Consider the following 23,430-nt stretch of genomic DNA (forward strand, 5'->3'; position numbering starts at 1 on the left):
TGCCAGAAGGATGGGGAAACCAGTGGGCCAGTGTCCCGGACAGGATCCTGCTCTGGGCAGGGCTGGGTTGGGCTGGAAACGGAATCTGCAAAGCAAAAGTGGTCCAAAGGACGGCACTTTTCATGATTACAAATCTGGATAAACTTGATTTCACATTTTTAAAAATTTGACTATGTTCTCTCATATTTAGTTAATTCTCTTAGCTGTTCTCTTATATTTTCTGGATCTGCTTTAGTAGCTCAGGCCCTAAATCTGTAGACTTTCTGCAGATGTGTTTATCTGCACATTCAAACACTCCCTTTCTTCACAAAGACCAATTATAGCCTGGAAGAGAGCAATTTATGAGAACTTTGAAAACAAACAGGGAAAACTTCTTATGTGGATTTCACTGAGGTCTGATATGGTCTGTCTGAATTTATGCCAGTTGAATATACGAGATAGAAAAAAAAAATCACATTTCTTTGAAGTATAATACCTTTTATCTCCAGACTTTAGTTGAAAGCCTAACAGAATATAGTATGCCAAATGTGGGGCTCATTAAATTGAAAACTGGAAGTTTATTGAGTGTGTTAAATAATTCACCTTCATCAAGAAGAGAAGAGAAATCGGAAAAGGCTATGCACCTTTTCGCTCTTGAAATGCATGTGTTTGGTTGTCTTTTCCAGATAAACATTTGTATTTATGCACTTTTCCATCCCCTCTGCAAATATCTCTCTCTCAGTCTTTTATTTCTTTTAATTATTTTGAAGTGAAGTGATAATGAAAAAGCAATTGAAATATCCCCAGCCTTCTAAGATGGTAAGTGGGTATCCCATGTGCCCTAGGTCCTCTCTACTCGGATGCTTTTTGGCCATTCTCTAAGTCCTGACCATCCCCTGTCTGTGCCTGCACACATGCAGGATTATCTCTGCATTTGTGTGCCTGTGAATGTGATGCACCAACACGTACAAATGCATCGTATTTAAGTTACCTGATCAAACCACTCCTTTTAACAATCCCCTACAACTCTATAACAGAAATAAATAAATGCAAAATAAAACATAATTTGATTTAAAAATGGACAAAGGTCCTGAGCAGACATTTCTTCAAAGAAGATATACGAATGGCCACCAGGTGTAGAGAATAGTTAAACTCCTAGATGGAAGAGCTGTGGGGGAGACAAAATGGTATTTGCTCAAAGTTGTATAAAGTTACAGTTGTATTGGGGCACCTGAGTGTCTGTCTTTAGCTCAGGGCGTGATCCCAGGGTCCTGGGATTGAGTCCCACATCAGACTCCCGGCAGGGAGTCTGCTTCTCCTTCTGCCTGTGTCTCTGCCTCTCTCTCTGTGTCTTTCATGAATAAATAAATAAAATCGTTTTTAAAAAAAGTTACAGTTGTATTATATAAGTTACAGTCATATGAAGTTACAGTTGTATACAATTACATTTCTATAAGACCAATAAATTCTAGGGATCTGTTAGTACAGTTAACTCTGGTATGAAGCACTTTTAATGTTGCTAACCAAGTAAATCCCATGATAATCCAGGGATGAAGCCCTGAGGACACATTTGCTGGACCCTCCACAGAAGTTCACCAAACAGGTGGGACCTTTTCAGTTGGAAGGGGGAGAAGGAGAGCTCTGATGAGCGAAGGGCCTTTCTCTATTCTCCTTTCCCAAATAACTGGTCAACATAATATAAAAAGTGAGAGAACGCAGAAGGGGAGATTCTACTGGCCTGTATTTTCCAGACCTGGATATATCTGCTGGGTGCTTCGCTTTTTCAAATTGTACCAAAATCGATGCTTTATGTCTGCTCAGCACTTTTCCAGAGAGCCACTGACGAGGACAGAGCTCTCACCTTTGCACACGCAGCTGCCCTTAGTGGCCTGAGCCGTCCCTGGTACCTCTAATCCGTTTGTGAAAGAAACCACATCTCAGGGCACTCAGCTTGTGCCCAGGCATGGGTGCCTCTGAGCATGGAGGAGGGGGAGGCCCTCTGGAGCTCAACACTGCCCATATTCATGTGTCACAGCTCACACCAAGGTTAGAGCCCAAATCCCCACATCTCCGTGTGTGCGTAACCTGGCCTGGCCTAGATGAGGACATTCCAAGGTGAGGACCCTGCACCGATTCCTGACCCGTGTGGCGGGCAGATGTCAGTTTCCTGGGTTGGGGCTCAGTGTCTCACCCGGTGTCCAGGATCTCGGCTGCCCTGGATGTAACTGGTACCTGCCTGGACCACCCAGTCACTCACCAAAGAGATGGTTGCTGAGTACGTACTGAATGTTCCCAGAAGCTGCCTCAACCAGCCCTCCCAGCTTACTAGGAAGGAGGCCTGGAACATGGGCAGCAGGTGGAATGGTCACCGCATGTACACATGGCCCTGCATCCTCACTGGGCCCTCTCCTTTTCCTTCCACCCCAGGCACAGAAGCTGGGTGGCTCTGCCCTTGTGTGGACACAGTGCGGGATCCACTGTGAGCCCCACGTTCTCCCGGAACCTCTGACATGGGCTGCCGAGGCCCTTCGTCAATGTGGATGGCCACGGGCAGGTGTCCACGGCATTCCCGTGCAAAACCTCAGTGGTGTTTCCTCAGTCAACCCAAAACAAAGCTGGAAATGGCGATCCCTATTCATGAAGGCAAATTCTTTTTATTCCTCCAGGAGAAATTGAAGTTTAAATAGAAATTAATAAGCTCAAAATTTAATGTCCAGGCACTTTATTTCCCAGTATTTTATGGCAGAAAGAATTATACTCTCAGAAATACGTCTCTACCTGTTACTTCTACTCATGATTCAAAGCTAAGAAAATAAGGAATTATATACCAGAAGGATAAGACATTTTCCCCTGAAAAAATAGAAAACACCAAAATCCTGAAACCATGATGTGCAAGCCTGTTTGGGATAGTAAAGATTACTCAGCCCTCCTTAATTCCAGACACTGCAATAAAAATGTCTCTGTGTTAACAATCAGTGGGGATGCCTGTGTAGAATTAGATTTATTAGATGCAGATATGCATCCCAGTAATGCCTGTCTGGGGGAAGCATGCTTGTTTTCCAATTCTCCTGCTTTAAGCCAGCTTCGTTTAGGTACAGACTCCTGAAAAGCATCTCACTATTTGTAATATTAGAATTAAATATGCAAAATCATTAATGTTAGACGCAGCTTTCCAGAAAAGCTTTCACACCCAATCTGACTGTAACCATGAATGCAAAATAGCATTTCACAATTTTATCAGCTCAATGAGCAGAACAGACTTGAAAACATGCATAATTCTTTTACATGGTACATATCATAGCTCTGATTTCTCACACTGGGCTTATTTAATTTTCTAACACCAACTGTGGTTTCTAATTTCAATGGGATGTCCCCATATAACTGTTAATTCTAAATACAAACATTTTTAAAAGTTGAGTGGAAGGTATGTTGGAATCCTTACATCAACTTCAAGAAGTGGTAGGTATGTTGATACAATGCGATCACCCACTGGAAAAGAAATAATGGCTTTTGAAAGAATCTACCTAGGTCAGAGATGGAAATGCAAGTTTTCAAACAAAAAGCCCTATGGTGCTTTCCCCTTAGTTCTGTGTTTGAATTTCTTCTTATCAGTTACTAACATTTTTTAAATAGCAAGATTACAGACAAGCATCATTTCTGCCTCCTCCTCCTTTACTAGATTTGCTTATTCTCAGCCTGAGTTCTAATTTGGCAACAAACAGCTGGATCTGAGTGGGCACTGCCCTCGCTACCGGATACCAGATCCACCACCGTCCACACAGTCTCTCAGACTCAATTTCACACTCAGGTATGGGAGTTCACCGTCCCAATAAGAGTTCAAATTGACACCAGGAGTCTAGGATCTAAGCTGATTTAGAACCAAACCCAATGCAGAATTTGCCTGTAAATTAGCATCTATTATTAATTTAGAGCATAGCACGTTGAAAGAATGTGAAAGTAGATTATCAGTTCTCATTACCTCGGTTGCTGATAAAACTTGAGGCAAACTTGCTGCTCAGTGGCAAAGGAAGAAATGGCCGCAGAGCATGGGAGTTCTCATGCCAGGAACAGATGCCATTGTGCAGCGAGGTGGGGAACAGAGCGCGACTCGTGTCCCCAGGGACCACAGAGGAAAGAGGACTTGAGAAGCAGGCAGAAGGAGGGTGTGTGAACACTAGCAGGTTCTCAAAACATCATCCAAGGACTCATGATTGCCCAATTTAGAACCTGGTGATTACGATGGACATGCCCACCCAAGGGTCCCTCCAACACAGCACACTACGTGCAGTGTACATTTATCATACTGTGGCCACCCAACATAGCTTGAATACTGTGTGAATGGATGCCTGGGTGATTGCCTGCTTCATGAGCACACCTGGTCCCCAAGGGAGAGGCCAGAAAGTTGTCCCTGGGCTCAAATGTTCTCCACAGTATTGAACAGAGCCTGGTAAATATAAACAGAGCTCCATCAGGTTGCAGAACTTGGATTGATGCCCAAGATCAATGCATAATTTTAAATAGATAAATGAGCATTGTCCCTGCTGTCAGTTAATTGGAAGTCTAAGGAGAGACTTGATCACTGAACAGGTGAACAGGCACATTGATAAGCCAGGAACACACTGATAACCATTATGAAGACATACATTGTGGGATCCGGTCTCTCAGAAATGGTGCTGTGTCAGGGAGGAAGGAAGGCTCTCCCCCTGAGATCCGGAAGGAAGAGGGAGGCCATCCCTGAAGACCAAGCAGAACATTCCAGGAAGGAGAAATAGCATGCTCTATTGGCTTTCAATTTCCATTAAGAGTACCCACTCTTCTGATCTTAACAGGTCCCAACCTTGCATCTTCCTTTCAATGCAAACCTCCTTCTCTTCTTGACCAGAAAAGATTAAAGCAAGGGACAGAAGTCAAGGAACCCTTCAAGAGGGCTTGATACGTGGGCGTGGAAAATCTGCTGCTTCAAACTTCACCCCAGGGACCTTGGGCGTGGAAAATCTGCTGCTTCAAACTTCACCCCAGGGACCTTGGTTTGCTGCCAATCTGAGTAAAAGCTCTTCTTTTAGAAGGCAAATGTGTCAGACATGGTTTTCCAGAATTTCCCCATGCATTTGACCCCATCTTAATTATCAGTCTTTTTAGCCATTACACTGAACACACAAATATGTCCACAAAAGAACACAGATTGTTGCCCTTCAGAGGCAAAACAGAAATGTGCGTGTTGTCATTTGATTGTACTCACATGTAAAATGAGCAGAGTTAATAGTAAAGAAACATCCAATTGTGTCAGGGTGATGGTAGCCTCTCCCAGAAAACAGATTTAATCAAAGGCTGGGACATCCCTCAGGTTTACATTGGATAGCAAACCGGTGTCCCGGGATTCGCTGTATTAACCATCCACGGGTTATTCATTGACTTTTGAGTGAAGCTGAGGTGCCACACACTTAATAATTAATGCCAACAATTCCGTTTTGCTATTTCTCTTTGGGCATCAAAGTCACATTTAACATTGACTCTGGCTCTGTCCACCGATCATCACCGCCCTCAGGCACCCCTCTAAGTGGATGTGTGTCCCCGACCCCAAATAATTATACCGCTTTTCCTTAATGGAGTGTTTGTAAAGGGAACCATCAAAATGGTGTTTTATCAGTATTTGTGATAATTTCTAAGAGAAGAGAAAATCAGATTCACTGAAAGTACAAACTAGAAACATTTGTTCACTCTCTTGGTATCCTGGAAATGCTTCTTATTCTATTGAAGGACTCAGTTCCCCATGGTAAATATTTCAAGTTGGTCACCCTAACACCACCCTTCTTCCCTGTCTTCCTTTATTCAGGGACTGGAAAGCAAAAGTACTTTTCAGATTTCCTTGTGATGAAGCAGTTTGAAACAATGCCACATAAGTGAAAGTTTTTAGAAAAGGCAGATCTATCCACATAAAAAAGCAAAGGTTTAGGATAAGAGGTCCGGTGGCACTACCCTCTTTTACTCCCTGGAATGAGACATAAAACGTGCAGGTGAAACATCATTTTGTGACTTGGTGATGGGAATTACCTGCTGAATACCGGAGACAGAAGAGAAAAGGAACCAGACTCCCAGTGGTGACATGAGCCCCACATCAACTGCCCCTCTCCAGCTCTTGTCACGTGAAAACGTAACTCCTTTATAGATTTACACCCTCTAGGGGATTTATGTGACTTGGAGCTGAGAACAAAATCTTACAGTACCCGCACCCCACCGCAATCCCACTGGAAGACTTTGGTTTGATTCTCTATGTTCTCAATAAAGAATGGGTTGAAATCACGCCTTTCTTATTATCCTTCCCCATGGCAACAAGTCAACTCCATTTCCTGTCTATAGACACAGAGGCAGTGGTGTGTACTGGAAAGAAAATGAGTTTCAGAGTCTGGTAAGCAGAGGTGGAATCTTGGCTCCAACTTTCTTATCTGGGCTCCCTCAGGGTGTGTGCCAAGCAGGTGTGAATCGCTGCATTGCTCGTGAAAGCCCCTGAAGCCATACACAGGGAGGGATCAAGGATCATTAAATTATCTCAGTCTACGGAGTGCTTCGTCTTGCTCTTCTGAGCTTCAGGCATCCATGTAAAGAAAGCTTTGCTGCTTGTGATTGGGCTCAGAAGGTGGGAGCTTACAGGTCAGGGGGCACATTCCCCGGGAAGCCCTGTGGTCAGAACCCAGGGCTGTGATCCTGTGTTCTCTTCCTGCTCGGGGCATCCTGGTGGAAATCAGGGTGATGGCATGGGGGCCAGTGATACCCCGTGACTGCGTGTGAACTGCCAGCTTATGGCCACCCCCTTGAAGACAGTCTCTGATTGACAAACTGAGGAAACACCCACTTGGTTTCTCTAAGCCCCTGCAAAATGAAGGTTTGGGAAAACAGCTTTACACTGTCATGGGTCAATCGTTTCCACAATTTTGTAAAATAGTAGGTTTTTTTTTTTTATTAGCCTGAGCTAGTAAAAAGGAGGCTTCTTATGAAAAATGTATGTGATCAATAAAAGATGAGCATCTTTAATACAGTCCTTCTTGCTCTTCTCAATCCTAATTAAGATTACTTTTTGTATGCATGTAACGATTTTTATTTTCAGAAAAATAATCATGGTTTAGTCAGTTCAACATTGCTGAACAGCGATGCTCTTTTTTTTTTTTTTCTCAGTTTTGGTTTGCAAAGCATTTCATTAAAATGAGTTTTGCTCCGGGTTTCACCCAATGAGTTGAATCTGTGAAGACAGAATAAATATACCACCTCCTCGTTACCTATTTGAAAAAATCTCTTTGCATATCATTTTTTTTTTCTGGAAAACATCAGCATTTCCTCATTGATGCGGAGATCTGGATGACAGTGAACCCAGAAAGCACCCCAGAACCAACAGCACAGAAGAAGCCCTGGTGTCACCTTTTATAAACTCTTACTTGTGCCAAAAACACAAGGAAAGCATTGGCATGCATAGAATTCATAGTTTGAGTTTAATAAAGTGCCTCCTGAATCATTATGTGGTAATTTTTAAACATTGCAAAAGCATAGCCGGATGCAATGGTACTTTTTATTAGCTGATTTTTCTCTTTTTTTCTTCTTTTTTTAAGATTTATTTTTATTTATTTATGATAGACAGAGACAGAGACAGAGAGAGAGAGAGAGAGAGAGAGAGAGAGGCAGAGACACAGACAGAAGGAGAAACAGGCTCCTTGCAGGGAGCCTGACATGGGACTCAAACCCGGGACCCCAGGATCACGCCCTGGGCTGAAGGCGGCGCTAAACCACTGAGCCACCCAGGCTGCCCAAACAATATTTTTAAAGATTTTATTTTTTCATGAGAGGTGCAAAGACAGAGGCAGAGATAGAGTCCGAGGAAGAAGCAGGCTCCCTGATGTGAGACTCAGTCTCAGGACCCTGGGATTACGACCTGAGCCAAAGGTGGTTGTTCAACTACTGAGCCACCCAGGCATCCCCATTGCACTCAATTTTCAAATATTTTTATTAAGTCAAAAGAAAACCCGTATCTACTAGCAGCCATTCCCCAACACCACCCAGCCCCACAAGCTCTAGGCATTTCCCTGTCCCTTCTGTCTCCATAGATTTATCCAACGTGGACATTTCATGGGAATTGGATAATATAATATGAAAACTTTTGTGAAGAGCTTCTTTTACTCAGCATAATATTTTAAATTTAATCCATGGTATTTACTTCCTTTTAATGGCTCAGTATTATTTGATGCTATGGATAATCCACATATTCATTACCCAGTCATCGCAGATGGGTGGAGTTGTTTCTGTTTGGAGTCATTATCAGTAATGCTGTCACAAGCATGAATGACTACAGAAGTCCTTGTATAGATGTATGTTTTCGTTTCTCCTGAGTGTGTACCTTAAAGGGGAATTGTTAGATCATATTGTGACTCTACTCTTAATGTTTGGAAGAACTGCCAAATTTCTTTCCAAAGTGGCTGTGCTACATTACATTCTGACCAAGAAGAGAATGAGTGTTGACTTGGCCACGCCTCACCAACACGCAGTGTTATTGGTCTTCTAGTCCACTGGTCTCACATCTATCCCCACGTTGACCTGTTGCTTTGTATTCAGCACTGGGACTGAGAAGAATGAGTTTGCTTTTTTCCAAGATGAGTTGGCGTTCTGTGTCCTTTCATATCCATGTGACTTTCCCCATCAGTTCCCACAGGAGTCAGTGGGGCTTCTGATGTATGTAATGCATGTAATCTTCTGATGGCATGGAATCTTTAGATCCATTTGAAAGCAGTGTCTTCTTAACATTGTTAAGTCTTTCAATCCAGGAGTATGGAATCTCTTTCCATTTATTTAAGTCTTTTTAAGTTTCTTTCTACAATGTTTTTTCATTTCAGAGTATAATTGGTACTTCTTTTAAAAATATATGCTACTTGTTTTAATGCTGTTATAAATGTATTTTCTTAATTCCATTCACAGTTTGCTTATTGTCACCCTCTAGAATATAATTGATTTTTTTAAGTTTATTTTTTTGTAATCTCTACACCCAATAGGGTCGACCTCATGACCCTGAGACCAAGAGTCACATGCTCTCCTAACTGAGCCAGCCAGGCACCCTAAAAAATGCAACCAATTTTTGTGTTAATCTTTTATTCTGAAACCTTGGTAAATTTGTTTACTATTTCTAATAGTTCTTATGTATATTCATTAGAATTTTCTACATACAATACTATAATTTCTGCATGCAAATGTTTTTTTTCTTTCCAATTCTGATGTCTTTTTCATTTTCTTGACAAATTGCCTTAGCTAGGAAATTAATTTCTACCTCTGAAACTAATACACTATATTTTAATTAATTGAACGTCAATAAAGTTAAATTAAATATTAAAAATTAATTTATTTCAACAGTCTTGTAGTTTTTAAAGTTCAAGTTTTATGTTTCTTTGGTTACATTTTTCATTAGTATTTTATTCTTTTTAGTGCTATTGCAAGTTGAATTCTTCACTTAATTTAATTTTGTATTACTCATTCCCAGCATATAGAAATACAATGATTTTTTGTATATTCATCTTGTATCCTTCAAACTTGCTGCTTGTTGAATTGTTTTATCAGTTTAAAACATTTTTAAATGAATTTCTTATCTTCTAAATACAAGATCATGCCATTTGTAGACAGCATAGTTTCACTGCTTCAAACTGGATGCATTACATTTCATTTTCTTGCCTAATTGCCTTGGCTGAAATCTCCAGTACAATGGTGAAAGGAAGTTGTAAAAGCAGACATCTGTGTCTTCCATGACATTGGGAGGAAACATTCAGTGTTTTACCATTAAGTTTGCTGCGAAGTGTGGGATGTTTGTAAATGATATTTTTAAGTCAAAAAAGCTCTCATGTTATTTTTTTAAAGATTTTATTTATTTATTCATCAGAGAGAGAGAGAGAGCACGCGCGCACATGAGAGAGAGTGAGGGGGAGGGGGAGGGGCAGAGACACAGGCAGAGGGAGAAGCAGGCTCCATGCAGGGAGCCTGACCTGGGACTCAATCCTGGGACTCCAGGATCATGCGCTGGACCGGAGGCAGGCACTAAACTACTGAGCCACCCAGGGATCCCCTCTCTTATGTTATTTTGTTAAGTTTTTAGCATGATAGGGTTTTGAATTTTACAAAATATTTTCTGACTCTATTGAGATGATCATATGGTTATTGACCTTTATTCTATTGATATGGTGTCTCACATAGATTAATTTCCAGACTTAGAACAACTATTTTTTTTAAAGATTTTATTTTTAAGTGGTCTGTACACCTAAAGTGGGGCTGCAGCTCATGACTTTAAGATCAAGAGTCATACATTCTACCGACTGAGCCAGCCAGGCACCCTTAACACAGACAAGATAAATCCCATGTGGCCATGGTTTCTATATGTTGCTTTATTAGTTTAGCACTCTTCTATTGAAGGTTTTTGTTGTCTATATTGATAAGAGATACTGATTTATAGTTTTCTTCTTGGGTGAGGTGTTTGCAGGATTGTGGTATCAGTGTATTCCTGAACCTTACAGAATGAACTGAAAAGTGTCCCTTCTTGTTCAGATTTAGATGGTGATGTCTTTAGGGTATGATGCTCTTCCCTGACCTGCTCTTGCCTCTCAAGCTCTGTGTCCTGGGTGAATCTCAGTCATTGTCCCTTTGGATGCAGAGTGCAAAGAAGATTGTTCTGGAGATTTCCTTTACCTCTGACAGAGAGAACATGTTCTTATGACACCATTGAGACTCTGAATCAGCTAGCCATGTACACAGCTGCCTATTGCACATGTGACTTACTGTTGCAAAAAAAGAGTGAATTCCTTGTTTTCTAAGGTAGTCTGGAGTCAGGTTTCTATTATTTCAAAATTTTTTGTGTGTGTTTTTGAAGTCAAACTAATAAAAGCTGGTATTATTTCCTCCTTTAGAGAAAAAAACTTGATTTCTTAATACAGCTGAATCTGGAAATAGCAGAACTAGGAATTGCATATGTTTGTGCAGGTGAAATCAGAAGAGATCTCTTGTATAAATGGTTACCATAATGAAGTCGGATGCACGTTATGTGCTGATGGAATTATCAGGAAGAAACAGTCAATTCAAGCTCACATTTCTCCATGGCAACAGTTGCCTGGAGCTTGGTCCAGCCTGCTTATAGAAGGAGTCTGATGTCTTTGGCTCTACATACTTTCCATTGTTCCCTATTTATATGCCATAATCCCATTTCTCTCCCTTGCATTGCCTTCCCTGGAACCTACTGGCATTTGAATTCCCAAAAGTATGAGTTACCTGAAATCAGCATCCTATTTGCTTCCTATCCTTGGTTCCCACACCCTGATTGAAGTCGGGCTCTTCCTCACTGTAGGCATGAGATGCCCAGACAAGGCCAATGTAAAGGCCAGATTGATTCCACCAACAGAGACACAATAAATCTCTGTTAGATTTCTTTTATTACTTACGTGGATGGAGAACAGTGCTAGCTCCCTATGGTCCAGAAGGGATGACCCCAAAAGGGCCCAAAAGGCATCACAAAGTGACTGCCACCTTGAGCCTGAGTCAGTCCTAGGTTGCAGCTAAGTGTTTTTATGATCTATGCTCCATGTGAGGGGCATGGAGCAAAAAACCACTACTTCCTCAGCCCCAGGAGGCCAGGCCTCAGGACAGCCTTTCAGGGAGAATGTCTCAGCACCTGCAGGCCTCTGACCCTGTCGTGTTCTGGAAGGATTACCAGGGCTCCTTCAGAGCTCATATGATATATGGTCAAGCTTTTGCTTGTGTGGTCTCTGTGGATTCATCCACGGATACTCACCATGGTGGGGCTGTTTCCCTCTAGCATACCTGTTTGAAAATACAGCCAAAATATTTGTGAATGTCAACTTAAATTGTGATAGAAAAAGAATCAGAGTTTTTCTTTCATGTTTTTAATCTAGTTAGAAATTTCAAAAGAAATATATATATCTATATAGAGAGAGATATATAATATAGGTTCATATATGTTAAATAGCCACTTATCGCTTCTGTGAACTGACATTTTTCCACAAAATTATCTCATGGTTGAAAACAAATACTAACATTTGGGCCAGAATATACAGATTTCCTTATAATAGCTAATGATTTTCAGGTTTTCATTTCCTGAAAATGTCTAATATTAATGAAACCATGGTTTTGTTCCTTAAGAGTTGAATTACATTCTTGCAAAATTTTTCAAGGGTTGTGTATGGATTTCCACCGCCCCCCACACACCACTCCGTACTACATTAATTTATGGAAGCAGAGAAACAAAAAAACATTGATTTACAATTTAGAGCTATTAGTGAAAGCCATCAATTCTTGAACCTTTAGTAGTACCCAGACTGATCTTTAAAATCCAATCTGGACACCTGCTACACTGTAATTTGAAGATTTGTATTCTAAGTCAGTGGAGGGCTGGCCACTCACCACTACTCCCCACTGCCAAGGAGGTGCTGGGAATTGGAACCATCTTCAGAGGAGGCTCCGGCTTTCTCTCTTCAGATGAATAGGAATTGATCTATGTCTCCAGGGAGTGAGCTCAGGACCTGGAGCCTGATGACCACTGACGTGAATATGTTATAAAAATAATTGCCCCTCATTGAAAGACAGTTCCTTCTAGACTCTGACATAATCACCTCTCCCTCCAGTGAGAAATCTTTCTAAATTTTAGACCATTTGGTTTAAACTAGGGTTTTCCAACCTAAGCAGTGTTGACACAGAGCCAGACCATTCTCTGCTGTGGGCTGTCCTGTGACCTGAGAGACATCCTCGGGCTCTGCGAGTTGGTTGCCCATAGCAACGCCTGGTCTCCAGCACCTGCAGAATCACACCCAAAATGTTTTCATGCTGCCAAGTTTCCCCAGGAGGACTCACTGGGCCCCATTGGAGAGCCACCAGTTTAGATGCTCGGTGATGTACTACTTTCCGGTTCTGAGAGTAGTAATTTTAGGATTATTGGAAAGTTTAGGAACAATAAGCAATGTTTATCTTTTAGTAAGGCAGGAAGCCCTTTGGCTTAGAAATTGGATTGTCAGAAGGAAGTCGTCAGAGCTTTTCTGCAAATAAATAGTATTCCTCACTGAATGGTGAAGAAAAGGAGTGGAATACAATTTATCAATACTCTTTACCATCAGAGGTTAGGAAGTGGAACACAGTAGAGGTAAACAGGCTACATGTGCTTTCCATTTGGAAACTGACACACTCCTCAGTGCTGGGACACACTGATCCAATCCAGCAAAAGGAAAGAAAACCTAGATGGGGTGGGATCTAGCCAGGACTTGGGCAGAGGAAGAGCATTATCCCTAATTTCTGTATTTTCTAGACTATTGAAATCTCCAAATTCACAACCATCCCATAGAGATCACCATCTTTTAAGAATGCCAAGACATTTAGGTGTTTCGGGTGTCCATGATTCTCAGAACCTACAACACAAACAAGATGGCTGCATGCAACCACGCCACACCAGAACGAGTGTTTGAAAATCACCACAGTTCCCAGCATTCTTCAAGGTCACTTGCATGGGATGTTGGTTTCTCAAAGGGTTTTAGTACCTGCCCTTGTGGAATGTAAGACCTAGTGGTCTGATTCACCCAGTGAACCCCTGGGTGGCTCAGTCTCCGGTTAAGCCTCTGACTCTTGATCTCAGCTCATGTCTTGATCTCAGGGTGTCTGACGTTGGGCTCTAGGCACAACCTAAATACAACACAATGAAAATCCTTATTCCACATCAGAGAAAAAGCACAGTTTACTTTGAATTGAAAAAAAAAAATGCACTCTTTTTTCCCTCCTGTGTGTATTTATTGATAGATTTTACCCACTAATAAGACCTTGACCCTCCGTTTGACTCAATCTTTCGCTAACATGCAGAATCCTTTCTTCCTTGGACATTTAATTGGAACTGGCAGAGAATACTACTTGCTTGAGTTCAAAAAGCACTAAATTATTTTATTTCTGTCCATAGAAAGAAAATCAATGGCTTTTCCATTCAAACTTGATTTTGTTTTCATTGTGTTGCTAATCATGCGTCCATGCTTCTATTTGGATTTCAAAGGAGCACGTGGAAGGTTAAGTGGTGGAGGCAGCATTAGCTCCTCCAGCCTCATTAGCATATGCAAATCTAATTAGTTGATGGGAACAGTGCCCATCAGCAAGAGAGGATAACTCAGGAGAAACTTGTAGACTGACTTCAACTGATTTTCCCCCCATTATTGGTTTTCTTATTAGATTTGTAATTCAAAGCTGTGGTTTAAATTCCTGGCAGGACAGAGGTTAGTGGAGGGTAGAAAACATCCAGTAATTTGAACTGATAAGGCTCTTCATACGCCAGGGGGCTTTGTGCACTGTGCCTAGTGACCGGTTAGGCAAGTTCAGTCTTCCATGCCTCTGCGCTCAGACGGGAAGCCCAGGTCTTAAGCAGCAGGAGCTGGTGCCGAGGCCCTGAGTCCGGAGGGTGGCTGCAATCACTCGGAACCGGCAGCCACGGCCCGCGAGGCCGCGCTCACAGCATCCAGACCTCTTGCCTGAAACAATTCGGTGCGGCTCAAATCCCAAACCAGAAATCGAATCTCGAGGTTTTAAACTCATCTCCGCAGGCAGTGATTTCTCTAAGGGCCCGTTTCTTATCTGCTTTGCCCGTTTGGTGTAACCTGCACAACGCTCCAGACAAAAATAGAGTTGATGATCCGAACCTGAGACTTGGGAGATTTTCCCAATTCCATTCCAGGGCTCTGATAGCTCTCGGAAAAACCGTAATACCTGGCACCTCTACCCCAGGCAGGAAGGGGACAGCACGGAGTCCACCGTCCCGGAAACCTTACCGCCCCCTGTTTTTTTGGTCTGGACAGCTTGTTTTTACCCATCTGGTCCCAGCAACATGCATGTTCCTAATTCTTCATTCTACGTGCATCTCCCATGTGCGTGGCTTCATATCCACCTGTCTTGTTGAGCCTGTCACATTCTCAGTGACATCGGGTACAACCTCCTACTTCAAAACGTTACCTGAGGCTGCTCGTGCCCGTTTGAGCAACAGCTCTGCGTGGTTAAGAGCACGCCCTGAGAACCCAGATGCCTGGTTAAGCGTCCCAGCCCTCACGCTGCAAACCCTAGATTCTTCTCTGCCTCAAGGCGTGCTAAGGAGTAAACGAGAGACTGCAGCCCAAGCACTTAGCACGGGGCTGGGCATAACTAGATGTCCTCGAGCGGCCCCTTGTCGCTGGTGCTGGCGAGGCTGCTGTCATGCGGATGCTACTGGCCCCTCCATTCAGCAGCTGGTGCCCGGCAGGACCCCGCCCTGTCCACTCGACCCTGCCCTCCCAACCGCAGCCAAACTGCTGCCCTAACCACAAATCAGACGGTGCCGCCTCCCTGTCAAGAAGAATATCCCTGTCTTCCTCCAAATTCCAGCATCCTCTGGCTTCCTCTATTCCCTCCTTCTCCCTCACCCCCTCCTCCTCCTTCTGTCCTTCCCATTTTCTAGCTCCAACCTCACGGAACTTTGCTGAGCGTCTAGTATTTGTTATGGTCTCTCCCACCCCGAGGGTTTTGATAGGTGCTCACCCCCCCCTCCTCGGGACTCCCATCTCTCTTCTTTGCATCTTCTCATCTCCTACTCATTCATCCATCAGGAATGAGACCAATAGTCAGCGGCTCATGGAAGCTTGCCCTGACCTCTCGCACAGAATGGTATTTGACTGTATGATTCTTCAGTACGTCCTCACCCCGCCCCCCCGCCCCAGGTTGTATGCACCAGGAGGGAAAGCCTGCATGTCCTCACGATCCAGCCCAGTACCCAGCACACCAGCAGCCACCAGTCATATCTGAATGAACAGTGAGTAATGAATGACTGAAGCCTACAGCTCACTCATTTAAATACCCTGCCTGACCTCACATCAGCCTCTGACAAATCCCATGGAAAGCAAATTATCCACCTTGGAACTCAAGGTAACTTTGATTTTCAAGCACCCAGTTTCATGACACGGAGGTTCCTTTGAAGTGCTGGCATTTTGAGAGACAGTGGAAGTTCCCCTAGTCATTGCTGGGACTCATTGGCTCAAAATCACTTCCCGTTTCTTGGGTTACAGATGCTTTGAAACTCACGAAGTGTCCAGAAGGACCATCTTGTTAGCATCGGTGTCTCTGGGCATCTGAAGACACCAGTTCTCTCTCCTCTCACCCCGCTCCTGCTCCAACACCGCGGTGCTCACAAGCCAGAGTAAATTCTGCAGTCCCAGAAATGTTGCAATTCACAGTATGAAATTCTGGTTCAGGGACGCCTGGGTGGCTCAGTGGTTGAGTGTCTGCCTTTGGCTCAGGTCGTGATCCTGGGGTCGTGGGATGGAGTCTTTTCTCTTCAGCATACTTTGCAACTGTAGGTGGCCATTTGATCCAGTTCTGATGAATCTAAGTGCTTAGTGTTGTCCGCAGTGGAGAGGGAGGTTCTTGGGAAGTTTTCGCTACACTGATACATGGGAAACCTGGCAGATATTTTCTTTTCATGTGACCTTTGCCTGGAATTAGGTTGTGACGGCTGGAGAGGCAGCAGGATTTTTGCAAACATGAGAAGAAATAAGTCAGTAAAATTGCAAAGACATCTGCCTTGACTCACTGAGCTCCCAAATTAATATCACTGACTAGATTTTTCTATAAGAGAGATGTAACCTCACTTTATTGAATCACGGCAGTGAATCCCTATTACTTAGAACAAGTGCCATCTCGATAAACAGGAGATCATACAATTAATCATGGTTTGCCGTGGATTATAGCTCCTGATACACATACCTGTTTCTTCTGCTGGGCTGGAAGTGTGTGGCGATGAGGGGTCATGTTTAATTTACCTCTATATTCTGATCGTCTCTTGACTAAAGTACACTATTTTATATTGTTAACTTATGCTAATCAGCTTTTTTTAAATCCGCTTTCTTGAGGTACAATTTACATTTAGTACAATTCAAGTTGTAAGTGTGTAATTCTCTAAGTTTTGACAAATGTAATCAGCCAGGTCCCAGCCTCCACATGGAACGTGTCACCCCCCGCCAAATGTCCCCTCCTGCGCCTCTGAGGTCACTGTCCACCCCACCCCCCAGCACAACCACTAATTTTCTATCCCCAGATGTGAGTTCTTACTAGAGTTCCACATACATGAACCCATCCATTATGTTGTTTGCCCTCTTTCCCTTGGCACATGGCTTCGAGATCCACGCAGACATTTCTGGGTATGGGTGATTTGCTCTTTTCAATGACTACGTGGCATTCCATTGTCTGGATACATCACAGTTTGTTTATCCTTGTACCACAGATGGGTGTTTGGGTTCTTTTCAGGCTGGGGCTATTTTAAACAAAGCAGTTTTGTACATTAGAATCTCGGTGCAAACTCAAGTTTTCATTTCTTTTTGCGTAAACGCCCGGCGTGGAATCACTGGGACATATGGTAAGTGTTTGCGTAACATTCCTAGGGAACTGTCACACATTTCCAAAGTGGCCGTAACACTTTGTGTTCCCGCCAGAAATAGACCAACTCCCCAGCTTTTGGTAATTTCAGTCTTCAGTTTTAGGCATTTTGGTGAATGTGGAGTCATGTCTTACTGTGAATCGAATTTGCATCTACCGAATTGCTAATGCTGTGAAGTATCGTTTCTTAAGCTCATTATTCACCATTTATATATCTTTCTCGAAGTGTCTGTTAAGATCATTTGCACTTTTTTTTAAATTGGGTTGTCAATATGCTTAGCATTGAGCTGTAAGCAACCTTTCTGCATGCTGGGTAAAAGTCTTTTTATTACTTAGGTATATTTCAAAGATTTTCTCCCCCGCACCTGGGTGGCTCAGTGGGATGGGCACCTGCCTTCAGCTCAGGTCATGATCCCAGGGCCCTGGGATTGAGTCCTGCATCAGGCTCTCTGCTCATCGGGGAGTCTGCTTCTCCCTCTCTCTGCTGCTCCCCCTGCTTGTGCTCTCTCGGTCTCACTCTCTGTCAAATGGATAAATAAAATCTTTAAAACAAAAAAACAATAAAAAGTGTTCTCCCAATGCATCAATTGCATCCATAGTTTCTTAAAAGGTCTTCTGAAAAGAAGTTTTTAATTCTGAGTTTATCAAAATGAACATTTTTAATAGTTTATGCTCTTTTTATCCTACTTGAAAACTCTTTGCCCAATTGAAGGTCACTTACTCTTTTCTCCTCTGTTTTCCTCTAGAAGATACATAGTTCTAACTCTTAAATTTAATCTATGATTCAGTGTGAATTAATTTTTGGAAAGGCAGTGACCTAAGGATCCAGGTTCTTTTTTTTTTTTTTTTTTTTAGTGTGTAAAGCCATCTAATTGTTTTTAACACTCTGTTGAAATTTTACCATTGAATTGTCAGAGCACCACTGTCAACAATCAATGTGTACGCGTCACTCTGTTTTGAGACTCTAATCTGTTCCACAGATCTGCATGTCAATCTATGTGCCAATGCTAGACTGTTGTGAAGGTAGTTAGCTCTATATTAGATTGTGAAAAGAAATAATGGAAGTTCTCCAACTATGTTCCTCTTAATTTAAGTTGTTTTGTTTGAGTAGCAAAATATGCCACTTTAGCAAGTGGATTATTTCAAATTGAAGATAATCGGGGCCCAGTAGACCCAGGAAAGCTTTCAACTTCCTCCTGAATTGCCTAAATTTAGTTAGGAAACCTATACCAAGTAGAGAGCTATTAGCAGAAATGACCTTTTTTTTTTTTTTAAAGATTTTATTTATTTATTCATGAAAGACAGAGACACAGGCAGAGGGAGAAGCAGGCTCCTCACAGGGAGCCTGATTCGGGACTCGATCCTGGAACCCGGATCACAACCTAAGCTGAAGGCAGACACTCAACCTCTGAGCCATCAAGGCGTCCCAACCTTTTTTTTTTTTTTTTTTTTTTTTTTAGCTAATCTCCTACACTCAATGTGGGGCTCAATCTCACAACCTTGAGATCAAGAGTTGTATGCTCTACAGACTGAGCCAGCCAGGTAACTTTTTATAACAAAGACTTCTCTGCATGGCATGGCAACACATGGTTTACAAAATATCCACTCTTCCCATCTTCCTGTGAATTGTCTTCCTTCCCACCAAAACCCCAGGCGCCTGGTCCCTTCTTAGCTCAGGATGGTCTATAAATCTCAATTTCCTGATGTCAGGGAGTGTCATATTTTTAAAGGACTCCTGTACATAGGAAATATTTTTTCTCCTATTAATATATTATGTTAATTTAATTATTAGACCAGCCAAAGAAGTTTTTCTGGCCCTATATAGTCATTCTATGCCCTTTGCATTTGTATACGAATTTTAGACTCAGTGTATTACTTATTCATAGTTATAATATTCTCTTATCAGAAGCATGCAGCTTCAAACATTACATTTATTGTTTGGTTGTCAGGAATCTGGGCACAGCTTTACTGGATCCTCTGCTTAGGGTCTCATGGGAGCACAATTCAGGCGGCTGCCAGGGCTGGGTCCTCATCTGGAAGGCTGGCCAGGAAAGAAGCCACCTCCAAAATCACTTGGGTTGTTGGTAGAATTCATTTCCTTGAAGCTGTAGGGATTCACAGAAACTTCCTACTAAATGCCAGCAAATGAGAGAGAGACAGAGACACAGAAAGATTTTAGAGCAAACCCACCAGCAAGACAGTCATATATAATTCCAAGAGTGGCATCCCGTTACTTCACCATACTCTATATGTTAGAATCAAGTCACAGATTCTGTCTCCACTCAATAGGAGGAGACTACACAGAGGTACAAATATCTGGAGGCATGCCTTCCAATCTGCCCCACATTCAGCTTGTCAAAGAGCCTGGCAGGGCTGTGACGGGATTTCACTGAATCTATAGATCAATGTGGGGGAAATTGGCGTCTCAAGAATATTGGGTGTTCTGCTCCCTGCTCATAGTATATTTCTATATCACTATGTTTATTTATAGCTTCTCTAAGCAGTATATTGAAGTTTTCCTTTGAGATTGTAAGCTATGAAGATGGCAGTAATGATGGTCTGTAACCAACAGCGCAGGACTTTTTTAGTTTAAGATTATAAGGTTTTTAATGCTCTTTTTTCCTTTTGGATCATAAACTGTAAAGATGAAGTTTAGAATTCCCCGCAGGCATCTCTGCTACCAATTTGAGGGAACTTCATAAATTTGAAGCCACCGTAGAGAAGAAGGCAGAACCAATAACATTTTGAATGCCCTCTACTCCACCCCCTGAATCTAACTTTGTCTGAAGCCTATGTTATACCTGGATTTTTTAAGTTACGTAAAACAGTGTACCTTTTGGGCTCTAAACCATAATAATATTATTTCAGCACCAAACAGAACCATCGATACCTCTCAGTTCATGTAAAAAGAAATGGATGTGCAAGTAGGTGAATCCACTTAGCTAGAAACTCCCTCAGGCCATCCCTACCTTGCCGTCCAGTGTGATGCTCAGTACGTCAGGATATTCCTGAACTATTCTGACCAGATATGGAGACATTCAGAGGTTAATTTAGCACTCCTTGCTTTGTGGTATTTGGCACTCCACTCAAAACGTATTTGAAATTCAGGGTCCTGACCATGACTGCTTCCCATAGCACCTGAGCCGTGCCCAGGAGGAGAGAAGAAATTTTACAAGGAGCTTCTGAAGCAAATTGCATTATTAACATTGTCACATTCTGACTCCACTTCCTAATGTGGAATTTCTATAGGCTCAGATTTCACTCGGTTTTAACCTAGGGTCTTTCTGGAACACAGGCACCTTATAATGCATGAGAATTTTCACAGAGTTTGAGGAAGGGGGTAATGAGGCAAAAAGAACAGACTTACTTTGCTCAAGCTAAGAGTGAAAATATATTATTTTAGGCATTGAATCTCTAGGCTCTTCCCTGATGTCCAGAGTTCATGTTTTCATAGTGAGAGGAGAAAGGAAGGAAGGAAGGAAGGAAGGAAGGAAGGAAGGAAGGAAGGAAGGAAGAAAGGAAAGAAAGAAAAAGAAAGAAAGAAAGAAAGAAAGAAAGAAAGAAAGAAAGAAAGAAAGAAAGAAAAAAGAAAGAAAGAAAGGAAGAAAGAAAGAAAATGAAAGAGAGCAAGAAAAAAGAAAGAAAATAGTTCATTTATATCAAGACTTTGCAGAGAAGACATCAACCAGGGAAATGTTATGGTTGTCTCAATTTATTTTGCTAAAATGCACATGCAGATTTCACTTGCTTGTGTCCTGGGACCTGAAGAGGTTGCCATATTGCTGCCAGAGCTTGGACATGCTGGTTGGAAAATTAATCATCCCAGATTTAAACATGGCTAGTTCAAGAGCACTTTCTCCACCAACCTAAATCATCACCCTGTCCAATAGTCCTCCTGCTTCTGTCTAGCACTCCTTTTGATGCCATTCAAATGTACTTTGATCTCTATTATAACTATGTGCTTAATACAAAGTCTCCAAAACTGAAGTGTTCTCTTTCCTTTTAAACTCATGATTGCAAGGCAGCCCCAGTGGCTCAGCGGTTTAGTGCCGCCTGCAGCCCGGGGTATGATTCTGGGGACCCAGGATTGAGTCCCGTGTTGGCTCCCTGCATGGAGCCTGCTTCTCCCTCTGCCTCTCTCTCTCTGTCTCTATGAATAAATAAATAAATAAATAAACAAATAAATAAATAAATAAATAAATCTTAAAAAAAAAAAATAAACTCACGATTGCATCCTGAGTTCTGCCTTGTAATGTGCAGTGAAAATTATCCTTCTGTCACTACCCATTTAATTTGTGTTTCCATGGATCTTGAGTTTTTCTACATTTCAAGTGACAATATCTGTGTGTGTACCTAGATGTGCACACATGTGTGCGCACACATATATGTAGATGTACACACATGCATGGACACATATAGAAAAAACTTGGAGAGGCAGGAACTCAGAGTAGAAGGGTTTCAGCATGCTTGTACTGTTCTTTTCCTTCATTATCTAGCTGTGAATGGTGTTGGTTGCATGTATATTAGAGAACATTCTCTATCACTCACTTCCCCATCTCCTTTACTTTCCCCTAACAACCTGGAGGCAAAATGAAAGCCTTATCTATTGCTTAATTTTTCAAAAGAATTTCTATGGTCACATGGAAAAATTGAAAAAAAAACATAGTCTTTTCATAAATATGTTGCTATTAAACACATAGTTTAATTATTTAAAAATATTTTATATCTGCCCAAAGTGAAACTCTATAGTCAATTGCTTTCACAGTTTAAAAAATTAGAACTGATGTGTTTTTAAAAGTGTTTCAAAGGTTTCCAACTTGCATAGCAGTAGCCAAGCAGTATCTGGCGTCCTACTTTCCCTAATTTTAAGCATAATGGAGATAAAACAGAACAGTGATTAAAAGTGTTATGCCAAAATATTCACATGAATCATTTTATTAAATCTTGAAAATAATCTTAAGAGATGGATCTTTTATCTCTAATTTTAATTTTTAAAAAATTTTTATAAAGACTTTATTTATTTACTCACGAAAGACAGAGAGAGAGAGAGAGAGAGAGGCAGAGACACAGGCAGAGGGAGAAGCAAGTGCCATGCAGGGAGCCCAATGTGGGACTCAATCCCGGGACCCCAGGATCACGCCCTGAGCCAAAGGCAGATGGTCAACCACTGAGCCACCCAGGTACCCCTAAAATCTGCTTTCAATAAAGATTTCTTATATGCCTGTTTTTCATAGTTGTTAAGAAAATCAAATGACAAAAAATGTGGAGAATTTCTGTCATAGACAATGTAATCAGAATTTTTTTATTCTGTCCCTCAACTTCAAGATGTAGGAAACTAAAAAACTTTGATCTACCCAGTTGAAAAAGAAGTGCATGGAAAACATGGGTAAGTCCAGAACTTTGTGTGTAAATTTAATCTGCTATCCTATTGGCTATGAACACACAGTTCATTAGTTCTTATGATATTTACATCATACACTCTTTGAAAACATGCTACATAAAATCTTTGTCAACATAATAGGAAGTTTCCAAGTGAAGGTGCTGATGGGACAATTAGACTTGCCAATTTTAGATCATCTGAATCAGTGCCAGAATTTTATAATATATGATCGTATTTACTGCCCTGGATAGTTCATTATAATAATTTTTAATTAGGATTTTGGGGTGCCTGGGTGGCTTAGTCAGTTGGGATTTGATTTTGGCTTAGGTCATGATCTCAGGGTCACAAGATCCAGCCCCATGTTGGGCTCCACACTCAGCACAGAGCATGGTTGGGATTCTCTTTCTCTCCCTCTCCCCCTGGCCCTCTCTCTGCCCACACTCTCTCTCTCTTACATATAAATAAATAAGCAAACAAACAAACAAACAAAATAAAATTAGACTTTTAAAACTCTAAAAATTAGGGATAAGGTCGCCTGGGTCTACATTACCTACAGGAAATACACATGTAAAATTAGTACACAGATAAGTTTAATGTCAAAGGATGAGAAAAGATATACCACA

The sequence above is a fragment of the Canis lupus genome, chromosome 27 (genome assembly GCF_048164855.1).
Source record: "Canis lupus baileyi chromosome 27, mCanLup2.hap1, whole genome shotgun sequence".
NCBI classification, from domain to species: domain Eukaryota; kingdom Metazoa; phylum Chordata; class Mammalia; order Carnivora; family Canidae; genus Canis; species Canis lupus.